This window comes from Vulpes vulpes, chromosome 7 (assembly GCF_048418805.1).
Source record: "Vulpes vulpes isolate BD-2025 chromosome 7, VulVul3, whole genome shotgun sequence".
In the NCBI taxonomy this organism is placed as follows: Eukaryota; Metazoa; Chordata; class Mammalia; order Carnivora; family Canidae; genus Vulpes; species Vulpes vulpes.
The window spans coordinates 14,332,103-14,355,099 of record NC_132786.1 but is presented as its reverse complement, the minus strand read 5'-3'; the positions used below and the strand labels follow the sequence as shown (position 1 = coordinate 14,355,099).

The 22,997-nt window shown below is 42.6% G+C and overlaps 2 non-coding genes and 1 pseudogene across 2 annotated transcripts; 1 reads left to right on the top strand and 2 right to left on the bottom strand.

Annotated features, from left to right (window-relative positions):
• Positions 1 to 6,302: 6,302 nt before the first annotated feature.
• TRNAE-CUC (transfer RNA glutamic acid (anticodon CUC)) lies at positions 6,303 to 6,374 on the bottom strand. The gene has a single exon. It is a non-coding gene; the product is annotated as a tRNA-Glu (tRNA).
• Positions 6,375 to 6,420: 46 nt separating this feature from the next.
• Positions 6,421 to 10,750, top strand: LOC112912334 (uncharacterized; annotated as a pseudogene).
• On the bottom strand, positions 6,607 to 6,712 carry TRNAL-CAA (transfer RNA leucine (anticodon CAA)). Its single transcript has 2 exons — positions 6,675 to 6,712; positions 6,607 to 6,652 (listed from the first exon to the last, which is right to left on the bottom strand). It is a non-coding gene; the product is annotated as a tRNA-Leu (tRNA).
• Positions 10,751 to 22,997: the final 12,247 nt, after the last annotated feature.

Sequence of the window (22,997 nt, the reverse complement as noted above, 5' to 3'; positions counted from 1 at the left end):
ATAAATAAAATCTTTTTTAAGAAGTCAATGGACATGTGTGTTGCTTCTTGGCTGTTGTAAATAATGCTGCTATAAACATAAGGTTACATGTATCCCTTTGAATTAGTGTTTTTTTGTATCCTTTGGGTAAATACCCCATAGTGCAATTGGTAGTACTATTTTTAACTAATTGAAGAGCCTCTATGCTGTTTTACAGAGTGGCTGCACCAGTTTGCATCCCACAAACAGTGCAAGAAGGTTCCTGTTGCTCCATATCCTCTCAATATCTACTGTTTCTTGTGTTGTTGACTTTAGCCATTCCAGAAGCTGTGAGCTGATGTCTCCCTTTTTAAATGTTTTATTTATATTTTAATTATTTAACATATAGGGAGTGAGGAAGTAGGGGGCAGGGAGGTGCGGAGGACCCTCACAAGCCCTGAGTGCCACCCAGGACAGCACATGGTAACAAAATGGCCCTCCACTCAGGCTTGAAGGTAAGTAGCACTGACCAAATGAGAAATCCGTGAAGCTGCAGGAGGGCCAGCCACGGAACACACAGCAACTAGAATTGCCAGAGTTTGGGAGCTTCTGTTGATGTAGTCTCATGAGTCAACATGTTAGTGCTCCAGCTCCTGCCAGTCTGCAGGTCCTCTGTTCTTTGCTCCCTTCTTCCTGCAGAACCACAGGAATCCCAGGAGCTCTGTGACTGGCAACCACTCACCCTGAAGAGTTAGTTTCCGAAAGCTTCAACACAAGCAACATTGTGCTTTTGTCTGCCCAATTGTGGAAATATTGATGCCCGTTACAGGGATCTCTAGCAGGGAGAAGAAAATATACAGGACATTTAGGGACCCCACACATGCTTGACTGGTGGAAGTGTGGTGTGTCCTGAGCACTCTGGCTGACTCTGGACCATGGGCCCCAGGGTGCCACCTCCTCTCCTATGTGGGGAGTCCAACAACATGCAGTGACCAGGAGCCAGGCTCTGTTGTTTCCACCATTTCCAGGTATGTGGTGTGATCTCTTAGGTTACTTAGTGTCTTTGAGTCTTGATCTCATAATTGTAAAATGGAGGCAATGGTGCTCTACTGTTAAATGAATTATGCATGTAAAGCACAGAACCTGGCTCAGAAGAAGTGCCCAACCACTGTTGACTGTTGTACCCCAGGGACACTGTGGCCTGGACACCAAGGTCAGAGAGTGTTTCCTGCACAGCTGGGAGCTGGGATTCTGCCTCTCTCCCCTCCTTTGCCACCCAGCACTGCCCCACTCTGGCAGCTAAGTCTGCTGCGGCAGGTTCTGGCCCACGAGGCTCCCAGCACACAGAAAGCGCAATGGGCTTACCCTCAAAGAGAACTGGAGAACACCGAGAGGTGTTATGGTCTGAAGTCATCCATTCTCTCCCAAATTCATATTTCAGCCCTAATTTCCAAAGGCATGGTGTTTGGAAATGGGGGGGCTTCTTGGAGGCAGTTGGATTCAAATGAGGTGGGGGGTAATTAATTAATTAATTAAAAAGGTGGGAGGTGGGGGTGGGTGAACTGGATAAAGAGGGTTAAGAGGTACAAACTTCCACTTATACAATAAACGTCTCTTGCCATTTGCATCGACATGAATGGAGGTAGAGCGTGTTATGCTAAGCAAAATAAATCAGGCAGAGAAAGAGAAATACTGTGTGATCTCACCCATATGTGGAATTTAAGAAGGAAAACAGATGAGCATATGAGAAGGGGCAAAAAGGAGAGAGGGAAATAAATCATAAGACACAACTCTAAAGAATGAACTGAGGGTCGATGGAGGGAGGTGGTGGGGGATGGGCTAGATGGGAGATGGATATTAAGGTGGGCACTTGTTATGAGCATGGGATATTGTGGATGAATCACAAAATTCTACTCCAGAAATGAGTATTGCACCATATATTAACTAATTAAAATTTAAATAATCAATAAATAAAAAGTGATAGGGGTTTAATATAGAGCATGGTAACTATCGTTAATAATTTAATTATTGTTAAATAATATTTAATATAGAGCATGGTAACTACTGTTAATATTTGAAAGTTATTAATGAGTAGATTTTAAAAGTTCTCACCACAAGAAAAAATTGTAACTCTGTGAGGTGATGGATGTGAATTAAATTTCATTGTGGTGATCATTTTGGGTTATTTACATATATCAAATCATTTTATTTTGCTCACCTGAAACTAACACAACATTATATGTCAATTACATCTCAATTTAAAAAGAACATTCTGAGTGTGTCTGTGGGAGTGTTTCTGGATGAGACAAATTAAATAATTTAATTAAATTAATAAAATAAAATAAAATAAAATAAAATAAAATAAAATAAAATAAAATAAAATAAAATAAATGGTACATCATGACCCTTCAAATTGATTGTAAAACTGAATGGTATTGTTGCAATGTTTTACAAGCCTCATCTAAATCATTTTGTCCAAGAGACAATAAACAAGTCACATAGTTTTCACCTTTTTATCTTTGTGTATCAATTTTAAGTATAACATACCTGCAAACTATATGATGAGAGAGAGCAGCCGTGGTGCGAGACTCTCCTCCTTGACCTACAGTTCACTGTGGACCAGGGGATGATCTCTGGAGCTCAAAATTCAGTGGGCACTTCCCACACCTGTGTACACCTGTGTATGTCACATTACCCATATACAGACTTAGAGGCTAAAGGAAGACATGAGCCATGAGGTGTTGGCACATATAATGACCTCCACAGTGCCCCACAGATGCACACACACACCCTCACATGGACAAATGGCTGCGTATACCTGCCATTTCTCTGTTCTACACAAAATATATGACAGTTGCCTCCACTGATTTCTATTTTCCCCTGCTCACCCTAGAGAGCACACTCACCACACCACTCTCCTCACCAGCCACATTCAGCCAAACCAAGCTGCTGGTCAAGAACTGGAGGTGCTCGAGTGCCTGGGCTTGAAAGGGGGCAGGAGGAGCTTGCGGGTCGAATCACTTGTGTTCTGGGAATTCCAGGCAGGTACTAGAAGCCTGGCCAGGGGTAGAAGGCCAAGCTGAGCAATTTCGGTGCAGCGTCCTTCTGGAGGAGAGTCCCTATACTCTGCCAGAATTCAGGTGTATTTCAGAGTAACTCAGTGAAGAGGTTTGCATGGGTGGCCGAGCGGTTGAGTTGTTATTCAGTACAGCTATTTTATATTTGCACATAGAAACTTCTTGAAGGTAAAGACTTTTTCTTATTCTTTTCAGTGACTTAATAAACACTATTATGTGTCTACTCTTTAACTGATCTGCATGTCCAAGTTTGGAAAGTGCTTGGCATTCATTTGGTCATGTTTTCCCTCCCTCCCTCTTACCACCTCTTTCCCTCCCCCGCCCTTTCCTTCCTCTAGGTCTCTTTTCTTCCTTCTTCTCCCCTTTCTTCAACTGCACCTTGGTCCAAGAGGCATTTAAGGTAACACAGAACCTGGCACTTGGTTGATGATTTGCTCAATCAATCTTTCACTGTGAATGGAGGAAGGAGGGAGGGAATAGGGAAGGCCCAACAAAGATGACAGGGCCTCCTTCGAACTCCCTCAGGGTAGGTTTCCACCCCACCATTTAGACAGACAAATACTTTTCCTGTCTTCCCTATTTTAACCTGTCCTTTAAGTGCTCCAGAGGAGGGCATCTGAGGTCAGAGTCAGGTAAGATGGAGAAATGGGAAATTGTCTTCCTAACGGCCCTAAAGAGCCTGAGTCAGAGTCCCTGTCTTCCTTCCAAGTTCTCTATTCCCAGCACCTGTCTGGGTAGGGAGACCCCAGCTCTCTAGGCACACCAACGTTACCTCCAGGGAAAAGCCCCACAGGCCCCCAAGGCCTCAGCTCTCTGGACTGCCCCTTCTGAGATTTCACTGTAATTTTGTCATTTCTAGAATGATAAATAAAAGGAATCATACAGTACATGACCTTTTGAGATTGAGAGTGATCTTTTGCATAATTATCTGAGCTCTACCAAAGTTCGTTGCCTTTATCGCTAATTCATGTGTTTTTACTGCTATGTAGAATTCTCTGGTATTCTATGGTGCTATTCTATGAATCCTATTCTCCAGTTTGTTTAACCATTCACCTACCAATGGGCATTTCAATTGTTCCCTGGCTCTGGCAGTTACAAATAAATATGCCATGAATATTTGTATATAGGTTTTTTTATGAACATAAGTTTTCATTTCTCTATTTCTCTATCTATCCTGAGGCCTTTATCTCAGGAATATAATTGCTGGGTTGTAATGTAAGTGCATATTTAGTATTGTAAAAAATTGCCAGACTCTTTCCAGAGTGGCTGTACCATTTTACATCCTGACCAGCAATGAATAAGTGATACAGTTTTTCTTCATCTTCACTAGCATTTGGTGTTATCACTACTTTTTATTCTAGTCACTCTGCATCTCATTGTGGTGGTGATGGTGGCATCTCATTGTGATTTTCATTCCTACTTCAATAAAATAAACATGAATGTCTTTTCATATCTTTGGTTTATTTTTTAAATTGGATTGTTTATTGTTTTACCACTGAGTTTTAAGAGTTCTCTATGTATCCGGTGTCAGATACGTGGTTTATAAATTTCTTTTTCTGTCTATACCTTGTCTTATCATCCTCTTAAGATCTGCAGAATAAATGTTTAATTCTTGCAAGTTTTGATTTAATGATGTTTTCTTTTATGGATTATACTTTTATTGTTATCTAAGAACTTTTCACTAAGCCTGAAGTCCTAAGAATTTTCTCCTACATTTTTTTTCCTAAAATTTTATAGTTTTGAATGTAATTTTTAATTCTGTGATTCATTTTGAGCTGATTTTTGTGTAAAATATGAGCAATTTTTCAAATAAAGTGTATTCATCTACTAATAAATTATATATACCCATGGTAGGAAAATTAGCATATGCATAAAATTACAGTTACAGAAAATTAAGGATTTTCACAATCCTAGCACTTACAGAAAATCATTTAAGAAATCATAAAAGTTACATTTAGATGTTTGTCCTTTCAACTTTCTTTTTCTTTTGTTCTTACATGTATTTGGATCCCTTCCAATTCCTTTTGAAGATGGAGAGAAGTTTTGAAAATTAAACTTAGAGGTTAAATAGAATTTTAGTCTCTTTCTTTTTCATCCTTTGGTCAGTTTTGCTGGTTAGAAAACTAAGTTTTAGAGAAGATAAGCAACTTGCCTTCAGCTGGAAATACACAGTCGGAACTTACTCATCTCAACCTGACCACTCACCTAGCCATCCATCATTCACTGCGCCTTGCTCCATACTGGACTAAATTACAACAAACAACAAGGACAACAGCAACTGCTAGAGCACAGCAAAACAGAAGCAAAGTTCTTTGTGCCAGATTTGCGACTGTCTGGGAAAGCAGGATCTAACCCATAGTGAGGTAGTGTGTACCCTAGATCATTCTTGGCCTGGAGGTCTAGAAAAGGTGCCCAAGGAGAAATGAACACTTTGAAAAACAACAAATTAGGTATAGAGGCTCAGATTATACAAATGTTAAGAAAATAGAATTTAAAAGTGGTCTAACTGTTCTTATTATTACAATATATTGTTTTCTACAGGCATTACAATAGGAAAACGAACAGTGAAAATTCCTAGAAAAAAAGCTTTTTAAAAAGAAGCTATAAAAGATACTTGGGGAACAATTGGGAGAAATCTGAATGTGAACTGGCATCTGATATGTTAACGTTGAATAGCGCAATGACCTCTGCAATTGTCACACGGGTAGCAGGCTGGGGTTGCAAGAGACAGAGAGAGAAATGTGGCAAAATATTAACCAGGGTTGTATCTAGGTAGAGAGAATATCTGTGTCTTTTGTGTCATTTTAAAAAAAATTTTTAAATTTATTCATAAGAGACAGAGGCAGAGACATAGGCTGCGGAAGAAGCAAGCTCCCTGCAAGGAGCCCAATGTGGGGCTCAATCTCAGGACCCCAGGATCACAACCTGAGCCCAAGGCAGACATGCAACCGCTGAGCCACCCAAGCGTCCCTTGTGCCATTAGTTGAATTATTTAACATATCTTCAAAATAATAAGTAGATGTTGGGATGAGGGAGATTTACGAGACTTCTCTAGATCCACAATTGCCAGCGTCACTGTGAGCAGCTAAGATCCAGGTGACCCGTCCAGGTTCGGGGCAGCCCGGGGGTGACGCCTTGCCTCGGTTAGCGCTGCCTCCAGCCTGCGCATAAGCCCTTGCCAGACGCACCGTTCACTTATCATAAGGCCTTTCTGCCAAAACAGAAAAGCTACGGGGTGTATTTTGAAGGTGGAAAGAAAAACATCCATTCCCTGACCGGGAATCGAACCCGGGCCGCGGCGGTGAGAGCGCCGAATCCTAACCACTAGACCACCAGGGAAGGCACGCTCGCTCCGCTCCTGACGTGCTAGACCAAACATGTGGCGATGACGCGAGTCGGAGGGAAAGCGCGATTGGAGGACTTGGGGTGCCTCCCCAGGCCCCGCCGCACGCCCGCAGAAAGAGCTGCGGGAGGACTTCGGCGACCTCAGGGTCTCTCGGGGGCAAAAAGAATCGCCAGCAGTCCCTGGGATGCTGTGGGGGTCCTGCGGGAGACGCACACAAAAGGTCTGTGTCAGAAGTGGGATTCGAACCCACGCCTCTATGCAGAGACCAGAACGCCCGCGGGGAAGGTGAGCACCTTGAGTCTGGCGCCTTAGACCACTCGGCCATCCTGACACCCGGCGGCGAGGCCGGCTGTGCTGCACCCGCTTCCTGGGCGACCGCCGCCTCCGCCGCGCAGGCCGCCCGCGCTGCACTTCCGAGGACCGCGCGGCCGCTCGGCGCCGGCGGCCCGGCCGGGTCTTCCCCGCAGGGAGTCCAGCGAGCCGCGCCGGCCCGGCGCACTGGGTCCCCGGCACCGGAGGGCTCGACCGCGGCCGGCGTGCGCCCCGCGGGCGAAAAGTGCGCTGGGGAGAGAGCCCGGCTGCGGCTGCCCCCCGGCTCCCGCCCTGCCCTGCCCTGCCCTGCCCTGCCCTGCCCTCCCGGCTGGGCCTCTGCGGGAGGTGCACGGGAGACGCGCGGGACGTGCTCGCGGCGGGGAGCGCGGGCGAGTCCGTGGTGACCCCGCACGCCCCGCGCCCCCGGCCCGCGCCCGCGCGCTCCGCGGGGGCTGGAGATGATGCGGAAACACTATTAAAGAAAGCGATGACTGTAACCATCCAAGAAAAGGAGCACCCACGCGCGACCCCTGTTGAAACACCATCAGGAAGGCTTTTTCTTTTTTTTTAATTTTATTTATTTATGATAGAGAGAGGCGGAGAGCCCGGCGCGGGACTCGACCCGGGGGCCCCGGGATCACAGCCGAGGCCGAAGGCAGGCGCTGAGCCCCGGAGCCGCCGAGGCATCCCCGGTCAGGGAGGCTTTAAGGGCGGCCGTCGCGACAGGTGTCGGGACCACTGCAACGGGGGCTGGCCCCGGCAGGGACAGAAGTCGGACTCCATTCAGAATACAACAAAGAAAAGTGAAATTTTCTAGCTAAGGAACCGGGGTGGGGGGGGGTGGGGGGTGGGGGAGTCAGTGGATGGCAAAGGAGGCAGAGAAAACATCATCCAGGGTTAGGATTCCGGATGCTGGATCTGACTCGGCCTTACACGATGAATAGCACTTCGGGGAAGGGGGGGGGGGGGGTGAGGAACCCCACTGGATATCCAGGATGATCAGATATCAAGGATGGGAGATTCTGGCTAAATTTATTTAGCAGGAATCCTGCCAAAATTGGACAATGCAGAGACAAACATGGAAGTCCAAAAGTCAGGCCTAGTAGAAGAAAAAAAAAATCTAGGGAACACTTAAAGGAGTGCAAAGACAGCTAGCGTGCTTTAGCGGCCAATGGGGAGGCCCCACTCCCCTGCTCCAGACTGCATCCCATTCAGTCCTTCATTCATTCACTGAGTCTTTACTGAGGGTCCCCTGAAAATACAGCAGTGAACGAACACAGAAGCCCTTGCCCTGGAAAACTGCTAGTGGGGGGAACAATCTGCACAAACAAATATATACGCTGGAGGAACAAGAGTAGGGTAGTGGAATAGCAGGTTGTATTTTTACACCACCTTGGTCAAGTGAGTCCTGCTGAGATGATTTGCTAAAATAATTTCATTTTAAAGATTTATTTATTTACGATAGACATAGAGAGAGAGGCAGAGACACAGGAGGAGGGAGAAGCAGGCTCCATGCAGGGAGCCTGACATGGGACTCAATCCCGGAATCCCAGGATCATGCCCTGGGCCAAAGGCAGGTGCCAAACCGCTGAACCACCCAGGGATCCCTAAAATAATTTTAAAAAGCAAAACAGGGATGCCTGGGTGGCTCAGCGGTTGAGCATCTGCCTTCAGCCCAGGGCATGATCCTGGGATTCCGGGATTGAGTCCCATGTCAGGCTCCCTGCATGGAGTCTGCTTCTCTCTCTGCCTGTGTTTCTGTGTCTCTCATGAAAAAATAAATAAAATCTTAAAAAAAAAAAAAAAAAAGCAAAACAGGCGACTCTCACGCAAATATAGGATGCACCCCTGTCAAGAGTTTATTCAGTTCATTTATGAGGGGCCCCGAATGTTGTTGCAATAACCAATTCAAATGAGATATTCAATAGATTTTTTTTTAAATAATCAGTCAACCAAAGGAATGTTGAAAAAAGATTGCTAACAGATGGAAGGGAGGTTAATATCCTAAAGATAGGTAATAAACTATGATACTTAAAGTTATGATTTCTACTTTGGGGTAATTTTTATTTTTTACTTTTTTACTTATTTGTTTTTTACCAGACAGAAATCAGGGGCATCTCTTGACATGTTTTATTTGTATTGCTATAAACAGGACTCTCTGGCCTTGCTCTCACACAGAAACCATATGCATTGCAATCAGTTTCCCACAATTTTTTTTTTAAGTTTATTTATTTATTTATGATAGTCACACAGAGAGAGAGAGAGAGAGGCAGAGACACAGGCAGAGGGAGAAGCAGGCTCCATGCACTAGGAGCCTGACGTGGGATTCGATCCCAGGTCTCCAGGATCGCGCCCCGGGCCAAAGACAGGCGCCAAACCGCTGCGCCACCCAGGGATCCCAGTTTCCCACAAATTAACCTCTATACCTGCAGAATTAGAAAATAGCCAACTCAGTCAAAGGTGCCCATGGAATCAGTTCACCCCCAAAAGGTCTGCTAGGCAATGCTAAGCACTCCACTGTTAGGACACCTAACATCCAAAAGGACAAGAGCCGGACAGAAGTTAAGCCATACAAACAGATTTTATTCAGGAACTATTGCAGTAGGGGATAGGAAACCTCATCTAGAACTGGGCTCGATTCCAAATATAGCAAGGACAAGCAAGGATTTATAGTCAAGGAACAGAATGAGAGTCAGTGGATGGAAAATGAGAAGAGAGGAGAAGGGAGACTTGCTATACTGAGCTAACAGGGTTTCTGCTAAAGGCAGGCCAGCCATGAGATGGCACCTGGAGGATGGTGGGGGATGAGGAATTTGATGAGATAAGGAGGGTGATTAGATATCAAGGATGGAGGGATTCTGGATAAACTGACCTAGCAGAATTGTTAAAATTAGACTCTGTGGCTATGGGCAAACTAAGGTTCTGTGGCCCCAGTTTTCCTGTTCCCCACCCAGTCTAGACAACCAGGCAGCTAGCTACCTTTTGCCTTACAATAGCCTTGCAGTGAGTGTGGCTTCTAGCTCCGGCCCAGTGCCCATCTTGCATGCAAATTCTAGGAACTCTTCAATGCCTGAGATTTATGGTTCTAAAGAAAATTATGCACCCTTGCAAATATCATCTGCTGAGAACCTCACATGGAGACCATCTCTCCTTTTCCTTCCTCCATGGATTTGCTTATTCAGGCCAGCCCTGATTCTTTCTAGTAAAACTAGTGAATCACTACCCACTTCTGTAGAGAGCACAGTGAAGAGGGAAGTTATGGCCCAAGGCAAGAAAGAGAAGATCAGAACCATGTTCTCTCAGACCCAGCTATATGTACTCAATGACAGATTTCAGAGACAGAAATACCACAGTTTCCAGCAGATGTGAGAACTTTATAGCTTCCTGAACCTTAGCTATAAGCAGGTGAAGACCTGGTTCCAGAACCAGAGGATGAAATGACGGTGGTAGCAGAAAAACAACAACGTAAGAGTCGCAGGATAGAATGGTGTGTCTCGTAATAAATAGCTCAGTGACTACAGAACACCCAGGCTTCTACTCCTGTCACCGGGGATTCCTGATGCAGACTTCTGGAAACCTTCCAGTATGGAGCAAGCAGGCCTGTAATAACCCAGGTGGGAGCAACCAGACCTGGAAAAGCCAGTCCTGGAACAACTGTTCCTGGAATAGTCAGATCTGGTGCTCCCAAGCCTGGAACAACCAACTGTGGAGAAGAATCCCTGCTGCCCCAGATCCAGTTCCAGCAAGATTTTGTCAGCCATGTGGAGTCCATCTTAGAAAGCTGCTGAGGAAAGCCATAAGAGAGCAAACGGCCAAGTAGTCTAGTACACAGCAGATGGTGGATCTTTCTCAAAGTACTCTGTGACCATACAGCCTGAAGATGTGTGACAATGAATCTATGATTCAGTCTCAATTGGGGCTGTGTTACTTCTCCGAGGATTTGTCTTTTAGGTCCTGGATCTCTGCCTTGATGTTCCGTTTCCCTTTATGCTCATTGTGTCCACTGCGGGGTGGGGGGGGTGGCAGGGGAGGGGGGCTTGCTTAGAGTCTAATCAGAGAGGTTTCAGTAGATCGGCCACTGTGCACAACATGATAAAAGATGTTTCTGGCTGTAGATAACTAGATAGGATACTAGCTTGAATATCTTTGGGTTCTAGAATCTAACCTCAAGAATAGGAAGTATAAGTGATGAGTCACTAAATTCCACTCCTGAAACCAATACTCACTATATGTTAATTAACTTGAATAAAAAATAGAATAGGAAGTAAAAGCACAGAGATGTATGATGGATTATCCTTGTTTTCTGAGATTGAGAGGTTTTACTTGTTGATGACCTCAGTTGTTCCAGTGCTGTTTTTACTACAACTCCTAATTTGAAAACAAAAACAAAAACAAAACAAAACAAAACAAAAAACCCTCCTAATTTGTTCATTATTCTAGTCTTTGTAGAAAGAGGCTTTATATTTCAATGCATCATGATAATAATACCAGTTGACTGGTTGGTTTATAGGTTTAAGTACAAATAAATAAAATACCCACTTTACCTTTATTTTTATTTTTTTAAAGATTTTATTTATTTGAGGGAGAGAGATCATGAGCAGGGGGGAGGGGTAGAGGGAGAAGCAGGCTCTCTGCTGAGCAGGGAGCCCAATGCAGGGTTCCATCTCAGGACTCTGGGATCATGACCTGAGCCAAAGGCACTGCACCATTCAGGTGTCCTCTCCACTTTACCTTTAAAAAAAAAAAAATTAGACTCTGCTAGAATAGACATAGAAGCCCAAGGTCAAGGCCTGCCTGAAAAAAGGGCTCGAAGTGTTACTGAACCAAAGTGGGCCTGCCCCCCCAGTTAGTTACAGATAGAGATTACAGCAGGTGAAGTTGCCTTACAAGGCCATCTTTACTTGTACAGATAAGGAGATCACAGGGAATAATTTCCAAAGCTGTGTCTCCGGAAACCATGGAACACAGGCTCCTTTAGGGTTGGGATGAATATACAGAAGGGAATTTTAACTTTATAATGAGGCTGAAGAGATTGTTGGTCCCCTCCTCCGGTACTTTCTGATTCATCTGGGCAGGCTCTCCCTCAAATGTTTCTTTCTCTGTTCTTGTAGTTTGTTACCTTGTCTCTGAAGCTAAGACTGACAGCTAGATAGAAGCTTCTAGTGGTTTAGTTTCTAAAAGGAAGATTGGCAGTTCAACAAAAGCTCCTACTAGAAATTTCCTGAGTTCAGGGGGTCGGGCCTTAATGAGAGGAGCCTAAGTAAATTAAGTCAGGGAGAGTGTTTATCAGTAGTTATCTATGTTGTCTATTTACAAGTTTTGGAGAATCATTTCTTATCACACTGATAAGACTGACTGAAGGGAAGACATGAGTGTGAGGACACAGGGAATGGTGTTTTCAATAATGCTTATGATATTATCCAACTTCTGTGGTGGCCGCTTGGCCTTCATGACCTTTAGGCCAGCTTGACCCCACTTCGCAGTCTCCCATGTGCCCCAGGGAGCTAGCCGCCTTTCCTTAACATGTTCAATCTGCCTTCATTCCCACTGCCATGGCCAGAGAAAGCCCTGCTCTACCTGGGCACCTGCATGCAGCAGAGAAGCTTACATTCCAGTAGACAAAGACCTAGAATAAACAAGATAAATATGGGAGTGATAAATATGTGACAAAAAACTAAAGCAGAGAAAGAAAGGTAGAGAGAGATGCAGGTGATGAGGAAGGCCTCTCAGGATGTGCCTTTTGAACAGAAATTTTAAGACAGTCAAGGAGCAACCAGATGAAGTATCTGGGGCCAGAGGGCTTCCGGGAAATGGAAGAACAAATAGAAAGGCCAACAAGGAGACTCAAAAGTACCGCTGGAACTGGGTGAGAGGGACTGGTGCCACCTGTAGAATGACTTCACTGAGCAAAGAGGACAGTTTTGAGCCAAGCTGTGGTAAGGTATGGCCTGCTTTCTCATGATGCCTTGGCTACTGCATTGGGAATAGACATTTGGGTGCAAGCAAATGTGAAGCAGAGAGAGCAACTGAGAGGCCACTACTGGGCTCCGTGACTAAACAGTGCGGCAGCGAGCCAAGCAGTGACAGGAGAGTGGACTTCTGGATACATTTTGTTTTGTTTTGTTTTGTTTTTCTTAAGATTTTATTTATTTATTCATAGAGACATAGAGAGAGAGAGAGAGAGAGAGAGAGAGAGAGAGAGGCAGAGACACAGGCAGAGGGAGAAGCAGGCCCCATGCAGGGAACCCGATGTGTGACTCAATCCCGGGTCTCCAGGATCACACCCCAGGGCTGCCAGTGGTGCTAAACCGCTGTGCCACCAGGGCTGCCCTTCTGGATACATTTTGAAGGCCAACAGCATTTTTTATGTTGTCAACACAAAATGAACAAACTTTGTGGAATTTCTAATTAAGAAAAAAAAGAAAGGAAGAGGCTTATTTGAGCCCAAGTTAGGACAGCTGCTCAGGGTGTGCGGTCTTCACAGAGAAGAGAGAGCCCTGGGGGAAAATATTAGGAGCAGAGCTGTACATGTTTTAACACAAAGAGTTACAAATCGGGAGCTTGGGATCCCTGGGTGGTGCAGCGGTTTGGCGCCTGCCTTTGGCCCGGGGCGCGATCCTGGAGACCCGGGACCGAATCCCATGTCCAGCTCCCGGTGCATGGAGCCTGCCTCTCCCTCTGCCTGTGTCTCTGCCTCTCTCTCTCTCTCTCTCTCTCTCTCTCTTTCTCTGTGACTATCATAAATAAATAAAAAAATTAAAAAAAAAAAAAAACAAATCGGGAGCTTGGGAAGATGGCAGAGTAAGAGGACCCTGAGCTCACCCAATCCCACGTTCACAGCTAGATATCATCCACATCCAACTCACTAAACCTGGAAGTGATCCAAAGACTGATAGAACAAACTCCACCACTAAATATAGAGAAGCTGCATCTGATACGAAGGTTACGAAGGTCAGAAAAGTGGAGGGAGACTGTCCCCAGGAGGGAGGAGCTGCACACATGGAGAGGGCAGAGAAATGGGCTTTCACCCCAGGAAGCTCACATGGGGAAGGCTAATCCCCATAACATTTTGGCTTTAAAAACCAGAGGGGACTGGGATGCCTGGGTGGCTCAGCAGTTGAGCATCTGCCAGCTCAGGGTATGATCTGAGGGTCCGGGATCCAGTCCTGCATTGGGCTCCCTGCAAGAAGCCTGCTTCTGCCTCTGTGTGTGTGTGTCTCTCATGAATAAATAAAATCTTTTAAAAAAGAAAAAATTTGGAAAGACTACAAATATATGGAAGTTAAACTAGATGCTACTAAACAATGAATGGGTCAATTAGGATATCAAAGAAGAAAAAAAGTACATGGAAACAAATGAAAATAAAAATACAATGCTCAAACCCTTTGAGATGCAGCAAAAGAGGTTCTAAGAAGGAAGTTTATAGCAATACAGGCCTACCTCAATAAGCAAGAAACACCTCAAATAACCTAACCTTACACTTAAAGGAGCTAGAAAAAGAACAACAAACAAAACCTAAAAACAGCAAAAGGAAGGAAATAATAAATATTGGGGCACAAATAAATGATAGAGAAACTAAAAAAAAAAATTGAACATCTATATGCCAACAAATTGGACAATGTAGAACAAATAGGTAAATTCCTAGGAACATATATAATACCCACACTGAAACGTGAAGAAATAGAAAATTTAGACAGACTGATTAACCAGCAAAGAAATTGAGTCAGTGATCAAAAAACTCCCAACAAAAGTCATCAAAGATGACACGAAGAAGTGAAAAAACATTCCATGCTCATGGGTCGGAAGAACAAATATTGTTAAAATGTCTATACTACCCAAATTAGTGTATGTATTTCATGAAACCTCTACCAAAATACCACTAGTTTTTTTCACAGAGCTACAACAAACAATCCTAAAGTTTGCGTGGAACCAAACTTTAGGACTCTTTAGAGTCCTAAAGACTCTAAAGAGCCAAAGCCATCTTCGAAAAAGAAAGCCAAGCTGGAGGTATCACAATTCCAGACTTCAAGCTGTATTGCAAAGATATATTCATCAATATAGTATGGTACTGGCACAAAAGTAGACACATGGATCAATAGAATAGGATAGAAAACTCAGAATAAACACACAGCTATGTGGATAATTAATATTTCACAAAGCAGGCAAGAAAATCCAACAGGAAAAAGTCTCTTTTCTAAATGATGGTGGGAAAATTGGACAGCCACATGCAGAAGAATGAAACTGGGTCTTTTTCTTACAGCATACACAAAAATAAATTAGAAATGGATTAAAAACCTAAAGGTGAGACCTAAAACCATCAAAATCCTAGAAGAGAGCCCAGGGAGTAACCTTTCTGACGTTAGCTGTAGCAACTTCTTTCTAGATATATCTCCTGAAGGAAAGGGAAACAAAAGCAAAAATAAACTATTGGGACTCCATCAAGATAAAAAATTATCTGCACAATGAAGGAAACCTCAACAAAACTAACAGGCAATCTACAGAATGGGAAAAGATATTTTCAAAGGACATATCCAATAAAGGTCTGCTATCCAAAACGTATAAAGGACTTATAAAACTCAACACTCAACAAATAAGCCAATTCAAAAATAGGAAGAAGACATGAACAGACATTTCTCCAAAGAAGACACCCGGTTTAACAATAGACACATGAAAAAATTATCATCATCACTTATCACCAGGATGATGCAAATCAAAGCTACAATGAGTTATCACTTTACATCTATCAAAAGGGCTAAAATTAGCAACACAAGAAACAATAGTATTGGAAGGGATATGGAAAAAAAGGAAGCCTCATGCAGGATTGATGGTGATGCTAACGGTGCAGCCATTGTCGAAAACAGTATGGAGATTTCTCAAAAAGTTAAAAATAGAAATACCTAAGATCCAGCAATTGACTACTATTTACCCAAAGAGTAAAAAACACCACTGATTCAAGGTGATATATGCACCCTTATGCTTATAGCAGCATTGTTTACAATAGTCAAGCTATGGGAACAGCCCAAGTGTCCATCCATAAATGAATGGATAAAGAATATATAGCATAGGGACGCCTGGGTGCCTTAGCAGTTGAACGTCTGCCTTTGGCTCGGGAGGGGGTGATCCTGGGGTTCCAATATCGAGTCCCACATTGGGCTCCCTGCAGGGACCCTGCTTCTCCCTCTGCCTGTGTCTCTGCCTCTCTCTCTCTGTGTCTCTCATAATAAATAAATAAAATATTTTTTAAAGGAATATATAGCATACACACACACACACACACACACACACAATGGAATATTACTCAGCCATAAAAAGAATAAGATCTTGCAATTTGCAATGATGTAGATGGAGCTAGAGATTACAATGCTAAGTAAAGAGAATGACAAATTTCATATGATTATACTTATATGTGGGATATAAGAAACCAAACAAGCAAATGGAAAAAAAAATAAGAGAGAGGGGGACAAAAGAAGAATAGATTCTCAAATACAGAGAACAAACTGATGGTTACCAGAGGGGAGGGGTGGGGAATTGCTAAAATACATGATGGGAATTAAAGAATGCACTTTTGGTGATGAGCACAGGGTGATATGGAAATGTTGAATTACTTTGCTGTACACCTGAAACTTCTATAATACTGTATGCTAACTAATTGGAGTTAAAATAAGAACCTAAAAACATCTTAATTATTTGTTTAACCAAAGTGGCCATAAGAGATTCTATTGAAAGTTGTATAGTTGTTAGGAAAATTTAGCTCCATGAATATTGAGAAGTTTTCGTTTTCTTAATTAAAAACCTGATATAAACAAATACATAAACCTTGTATTTCTGGGCATATTGGAAAAAATTGTTTATAATTTTTTATCAAAAGCACACCTATAATCCAAGAAGACTTAGGTTTTTACAGAGCAAAAATGCAAATTTTAATTTTATACCATCGTACTTTTAAAACTCACTTATTACAATCTTATTCCTGACTGGATGTAAAATTCTTTTTCAAAAATGCCCCTTTATAAATCTTTTATAAGTTTTTCTTTCATTTATATTTTATCCTAAGTTTTCCTCACTAAATAACTAGTCACATTTCAGGACAAAATTATTTTTTTCCGTAAGGAAAAATGGATTTTCATTCTCTATATGTTTTTGACATATCTCTTGGTTTATCATTTTCCAGAAGTCTCAATTACATTGGCAGACTTTTAAATCTTAGAAATCTTAGCCTCCAGTGAAAACTAAATAGTGACCTATAATAGTGACTGTCTATTTTTTTAATAGTTTCACAGGTAGAATTTAGTGATTCATCAGTTGCACATAACACCAAATGTTCATAACATCAAGTGCCCTCCTTAATGCCCATCACCCAATCATTTACCACCCCCACTTTCCCTCCAGCAACCCTCAGTTTGTTTCCTAGAGTTCAACCTCTCTTACAGTTTGCCCCTTCTCAATTTTCATCTTATTTTTGTTTTCCTTCCCTTCCCCTATGTTCATCTGTTTTGTTTCTTAAGTTCCACATACGAGTGAAATCGTATGGTATTTGTCTTTTTCTTACTGACTTATTTCAGTTAGCATAATACCTTCTGATTTCATCCACATTGTTGCAAATTGTAAGATTTCATTCTTTTTGATGGGAGAGTAATAGTCCATTATATATATGTCTCACCTATTCTTTATACATTTATCTATCAGGGAACATCTGGGCTCTTTCCATATTTTAGCTCTTATGGACATTGCTGCTATAAACCTTGGGGTGCATGTGCACATTTGAATCATGATGTTTGTATCCTTTGGATAAATTCCTAGTAGTGCAGTTGCTAGGTTGTAGAGTAGCTCTATTTTTCATTTTTTTTCTATTTTTCATTTTTTGAGGAAACCCCATACTGTGTTTCAGAGTGGCTACACCAGTTTGTATTCCCACCAAGAGCATAAGAGCCTCGTTCTCCACATCCTTGACAACATCTGTTGTTTCCTGTATTGTTAATTTTAGTCATTCTGACTGGCATGAGGGGATATCTGTGGTTTTGATTTGTATTTCCCTGACGATGATTTATGTTGACCATTTTTTCATGTTTTTGGTGGCCATTTGCATGTCTTCTTTGGAAAAAAATGTCTTAACACGGCTTCTGCCCATTTTGCAATTGGATTCTTGGTTATTTGGGTGTTGAGTTTGAATAAGTCCTTCGTAGATTTCCGTACCAATCCTTTATCAGATAGGTCATTTGCAAACATCTTCTCCCATTCAATAGGTTGCCTTTTTGTTTTGTTGACCATTTCCTTTGCTCTGCAAGTGCTTTTTATCTTGACAAAGTCACAGTAGTTTATTTTTGGTTTTGTCTCCCTTGCCTTTGGAGATGTTCTAGCAAGAAGGTGCTGCGGCTGAGGTCACACTGGGGCCTAGACTTGCTATTTTCAGCTGGCTTCCCCACTCTGATGCCTGGGAGCTTTGCCATATTCAGGGACTCCTGTTCTTCCTGTGACCCCAGGGACCCTGATATCATGCTGCCACACCTGGGATTCCTGCCCCACATTGCCACCTGAGCACCTTTAAGCCTGGGACATCCCCCACCATTGCAGACATCTAAAAGTTCGGATTTCATGTTCCACTGCTTATAATACTTGGTGGTAGCCTCCTTAGGCTGGGTCCCTCCCCTCCCCAGATCCTCTGATATATGACTCCTGATTCACATCTCTGCACCTTCAAACTCCCAAGAAGTGGTTGCTTTTCTACTTGTAGAGTTGTAGCATTTCCTTTCTCAGATCTCCAATTGGTTTTGCAGGTGTTCAGAATGATTTGATAACTATCTAGCTGAATTCCAAGGATCAGATGAACTTAGGGTCCCCTACTTCTCTACCATGTTAACCTTAAAGCATAACCTATTTGTCTTAACAATTCCCCTGGAATGATGTGGAGGGGAGGGAGCCCTGATCACAACGAGAGGAGTGAGAGGGAAAGAAGGAGAGCAGCAGGTGCAGGGGATTGCTCAAGAAAAACTCTCCCCCAAAACCATTCACTGGGAAAGGACTACCAAAAGTTGTTATCAACAGCATAGGTTAAAGTCTGAAGTTTTAAAAGTCTGCGCCATCACCAGAGTCCTTGCTGATGGGCTTAGTGGTCCTTCTGTGGGCAAGGAAGACAGAGGCCCAGGTGCAGAAGGCATGGTCTGAGCATCCCCTGGGTTGATGCAAAGAAACAGTTCTCCTTCTTGGAGTGCATTTGGGAAGAGTGGCATGGCCTCTCCAGGGACAAAAGAGATGGCCATCACCAATGTACTTCCCTATTCTTTAGCATAGGAACAGAGACACCTGCTGAGGGTGGCAAATCTTGGTGCCAGCTTTTGATGTGCTTTACCATAAACTCTGAAGTGCTGCATGATCATGGGACCGCTTTTCTGGGACAAATTAGCACTAGCTACAGCATGGTGAGACCCTCTTCCAGAAGATCAGTGTAGGTGCATAACACACCGGGTCCCTCACATTTGGACTTTTGACACCTAAGCACGCACCTAAGATAAAACACAGGAGAACTGTGCTGCTTGGCAGGCAGACAGCTTGGACACAGATAGGGTGATGGCAGGGATATGATGGAAACTAGGGACACAGGAAGGGAGATTCTTCACTCTACTGTGAGGGCTCACTTAAGAGTGGTGGGTGGTGGGTGAGAATTCTCTGCTTTGGGGAAAAAGAGTAGAGCAATACCATTCCTCCCACTCCCCACCCCACCCCCCATTAGCACTTGACAGACTTCAGTGAACCACACAGCGCCTCCAGTGGAGTCTGCAGCCACTTACACTGCATGCTGACACTGCCCTGGAGGAGCATCTTTATGTGGGTAAGTGTGCCTGAGAATCAGTACTCCCCGAGAAGACCAGCACAAACCCCTCACATGCACTAAATCTACTGTTCATAGAGTGCTGCAAAGCTTCAGCTCTAGGGGAAATAGGATCTAGCATCTTTTAACAAGCCGACCAAAACACACCTAATTAAATCTTGCCACACAGAAGATCCAAACACTCCCTACTGCAGGAGAAACTCTGCAGAGGACAACCCTGAGAGAAAGAGCAGCCAAAACACGACAGCAGAGTGCACATTCTGAAACACCTCCTGAAGCACCAGGCCTAAGAAAGTATAGGACTTCCGTTTAATATAGTCATTACTCTCAGCAGTGGGAATATAACAGGCCTTTCTAACACACACACACACACACACACACACACACACACACACACAACACCTTAGCAAAATGACAAGACAGAGGAATTCATGACAAAAGAAAGAACAGAAAGAGATCATAGCCAGGAATCTAATCAAAACAGATACAAGTAATATGCCTGAATCAGAATTTAAAATAATAATCATAAAGATATTGTGGGCTTAAGAAAAGTAGAGAAGACACCAGAGAATCCCTCACTGTGAAGATACAGGAACTAAAACCCAGTCAGGCCAAAAAAAACAAAAAACAAAAAAACTATAACCAAGATGCAAAACTGACTGCATTCTATGACACAGGATGGAGGAAGCAGAGGAGTGAATCAGTGTATAGAAGAGAAAAGAGAAGGGATCCAAATACCTGAAATCACAAATGAAAGAGGAGGAGATATCACAACCAACACCACAGAAATATAAATAATTATCAGAGAATATTATGAGCAATTATATACCAACATTTTTGGCAACCTAGAAGAAATGGATAAATTCTTAGAAACATATATTCTACCAAAACTGAAACAGTAGGAAATAGAATATTTGAACAGACCCACAATCAACAAAGAAATTGATTCAGTAATCAAAAATCTCCCAACGAACAAAATTCCCAGGCCAGGTGTCTTCTCAGAGGAATTCTACAAGACATTTAAAGATGACTTTTCTTCTCAAACTGTCCTAAGAAATAGGAAGAGGAAGGAAAACTTCCAAACTCATTCTTCAAGGCCAGTATTACCTTGATTCCAAAACCAGACAAAAACTCCTCTAAAAAGGAGAATTACAGGCCAATATCCCTGATGAACATCATGCAAAAATTCTCAACAAGCTACTAGCAAATCAAAAGCAACAGTACAGGGATCCCTGGGTGGTGCAGCGGTTTGGCGCCTGCCTTTGGCCCAGGGCGCGATCCTGGAGACCCCGAATCGAGTCCCACGTCGGGTTCCCGGTGCATGGAGCCTGCTTCTCCCTCTGCCTATGTCTCTGCCTCTCTCTCTCTCTCTGTGTAACTATCATAAATCAATAAAAAAAAAAAAAAAGCAACAGTACATTAAAAGTATTATTCACCACGATCAAGTGGGATTTATTCCTGGTCTGAAAGGGTGATTCAATATTCACAAATCAATCAATGCAATAAACCACATTAATAAAAGAAAGGATAAGAATCATATGATCTTCAGGGTGCAGAAGATCAGATCTTCTGGATGGCTCAGTTGGTTAAGCATCTGCTTTCAGCTCAGGTCATGATCTCAGGGTCCTGGGAGAGAGCCATGTGTCTGGCTCCCTGCTTGGCAGGGAGTTAGCTTCTTCCTTTCCCTTCATGCTCTTTCTCTCAAATAAATAAATAAATAAATAAATAAATAAATAAATAAATAAAATCTTTTTAAAAAAATTATTCCCACAATAGATGCAGAAAAAACACTTCAGAAAATACAGCATTCATTCTTGATAAAAACCTTCATCAGAGTAGGACAGAAGGAACATACCTCAACATTATAAAGGCCATATATGAAAGACCCACAGCTAATATTGTCCTCAATGGGGAAAACTGAGAGCTTCTCCCTTAAGGTCAGGAACAAAACAGGGATGTCCACTCTCCTCGTTGTTATTTAACATAGTCCTGGAAGTCTTAGCCTCAGCAATCAGACAACAGAGAGAGATACAAGGCATCCAAATAAGCAAGGAAGAAATCAAACTGTCACTATTTGCACATGACATGATGCTCTCTGCAGAAAACTTGAAAGACTCCATCAAAAACTTGCTAGATGTGATACATGTATTTAGCCAAGTCTCAGGATATAAAATCAATGTTCAGAAATCTGTTGCATTTCTATAAACCAATAATCAAGCAGCAGAAAGACAAATGAAGGAATGGATCCTATTTACAATTGCACCAAAAATCGTAAGATACCTAGGAATAAACCAAAGAGGTTAAAGATCTGTACGCTTGAAAACTATAGAACACTCATGAAAGAACAAATATTGCTAAAATGTCTATAGTACGCAAAACAATCTACACATTTAATGCAATCCTTATCAAAATAGCATTTTTCAGCAGAGCTAGAACAAACAATCCCAGCATTTGTTTGGACCACAAAAGATCCCGAATAACAAAGGAACCTCAAAAAGGAAAGTAAACCTGGATGCATGACAATTCCAGACTTGAAGCTGCGTTACAAAGCTGTAGTCATCAAGATAGTACGGTACTGACTGTGAAGCAGACACATAGATCAACGAGACCGAATAGAAAATCCAGAAATGGACCCACAACTATATGATCAACTAATCTTTGACAAAGCAGGGAAGAATATCTGATGGAAAAATGACAGTCTCTTCAACAAATGTTGCTGGGAAAAGAATGAGTGAAGCTGGACATTTCTTACACCATACACAAAAATAAGCTCAAAATGGATGGAAGATCTAAATGTGGGACAGGAAACCCTCAGAATCCTAGAGAACACAGGGACCAACCTCCTTGACCTATGCAGTAGCAACTTCTTAGTATAGACGTCTCCAGAGGCAAGAGAAACAAAAATAAAAATGAACTATTGAAACTAACAAGATAAGAAGCTTCTGCAAAGGAAACAGTCAACAAAACTAAAAGGCAGCCTATGGAATGGGAGAAGGTATTTGAAAATGACATATCTGACAAAGAGTTACTGTCAAAATTACATGAAGAACTTACTAAACTCAATACCCAAAAAACAAATAATCCAGTTAAGTAATGGGCAGAAGACATGAATAGACTCCCCCCCCCAAAAAAAAAGACATCCAGGTGGCTAACAGACACATAAAAAGATGCTCAATGATCAACATCACTCATCATCAGGGAAATACAAATCAAAATGATGCGATACCACCTCACCCAGTCATTAATGGCTAAAATTAACAACTCAGGAAACAACAAACATTGATGAGGAGGTGGAGAAAGGGAAACCCTCTTTCACTGTTGATGGGAATTTAAACTTGTGCGGCCACTCTGGAAAACAGTATGGAGGATCCTCAAAAAGTGAAAATAGCAATACCAAAAAAAAAAAAAAAAAAAAAAAAAAGTAATACCGTATGACCTAGCAATTGCACTCCTGGGTATTTACTCAAAAGATACAAAA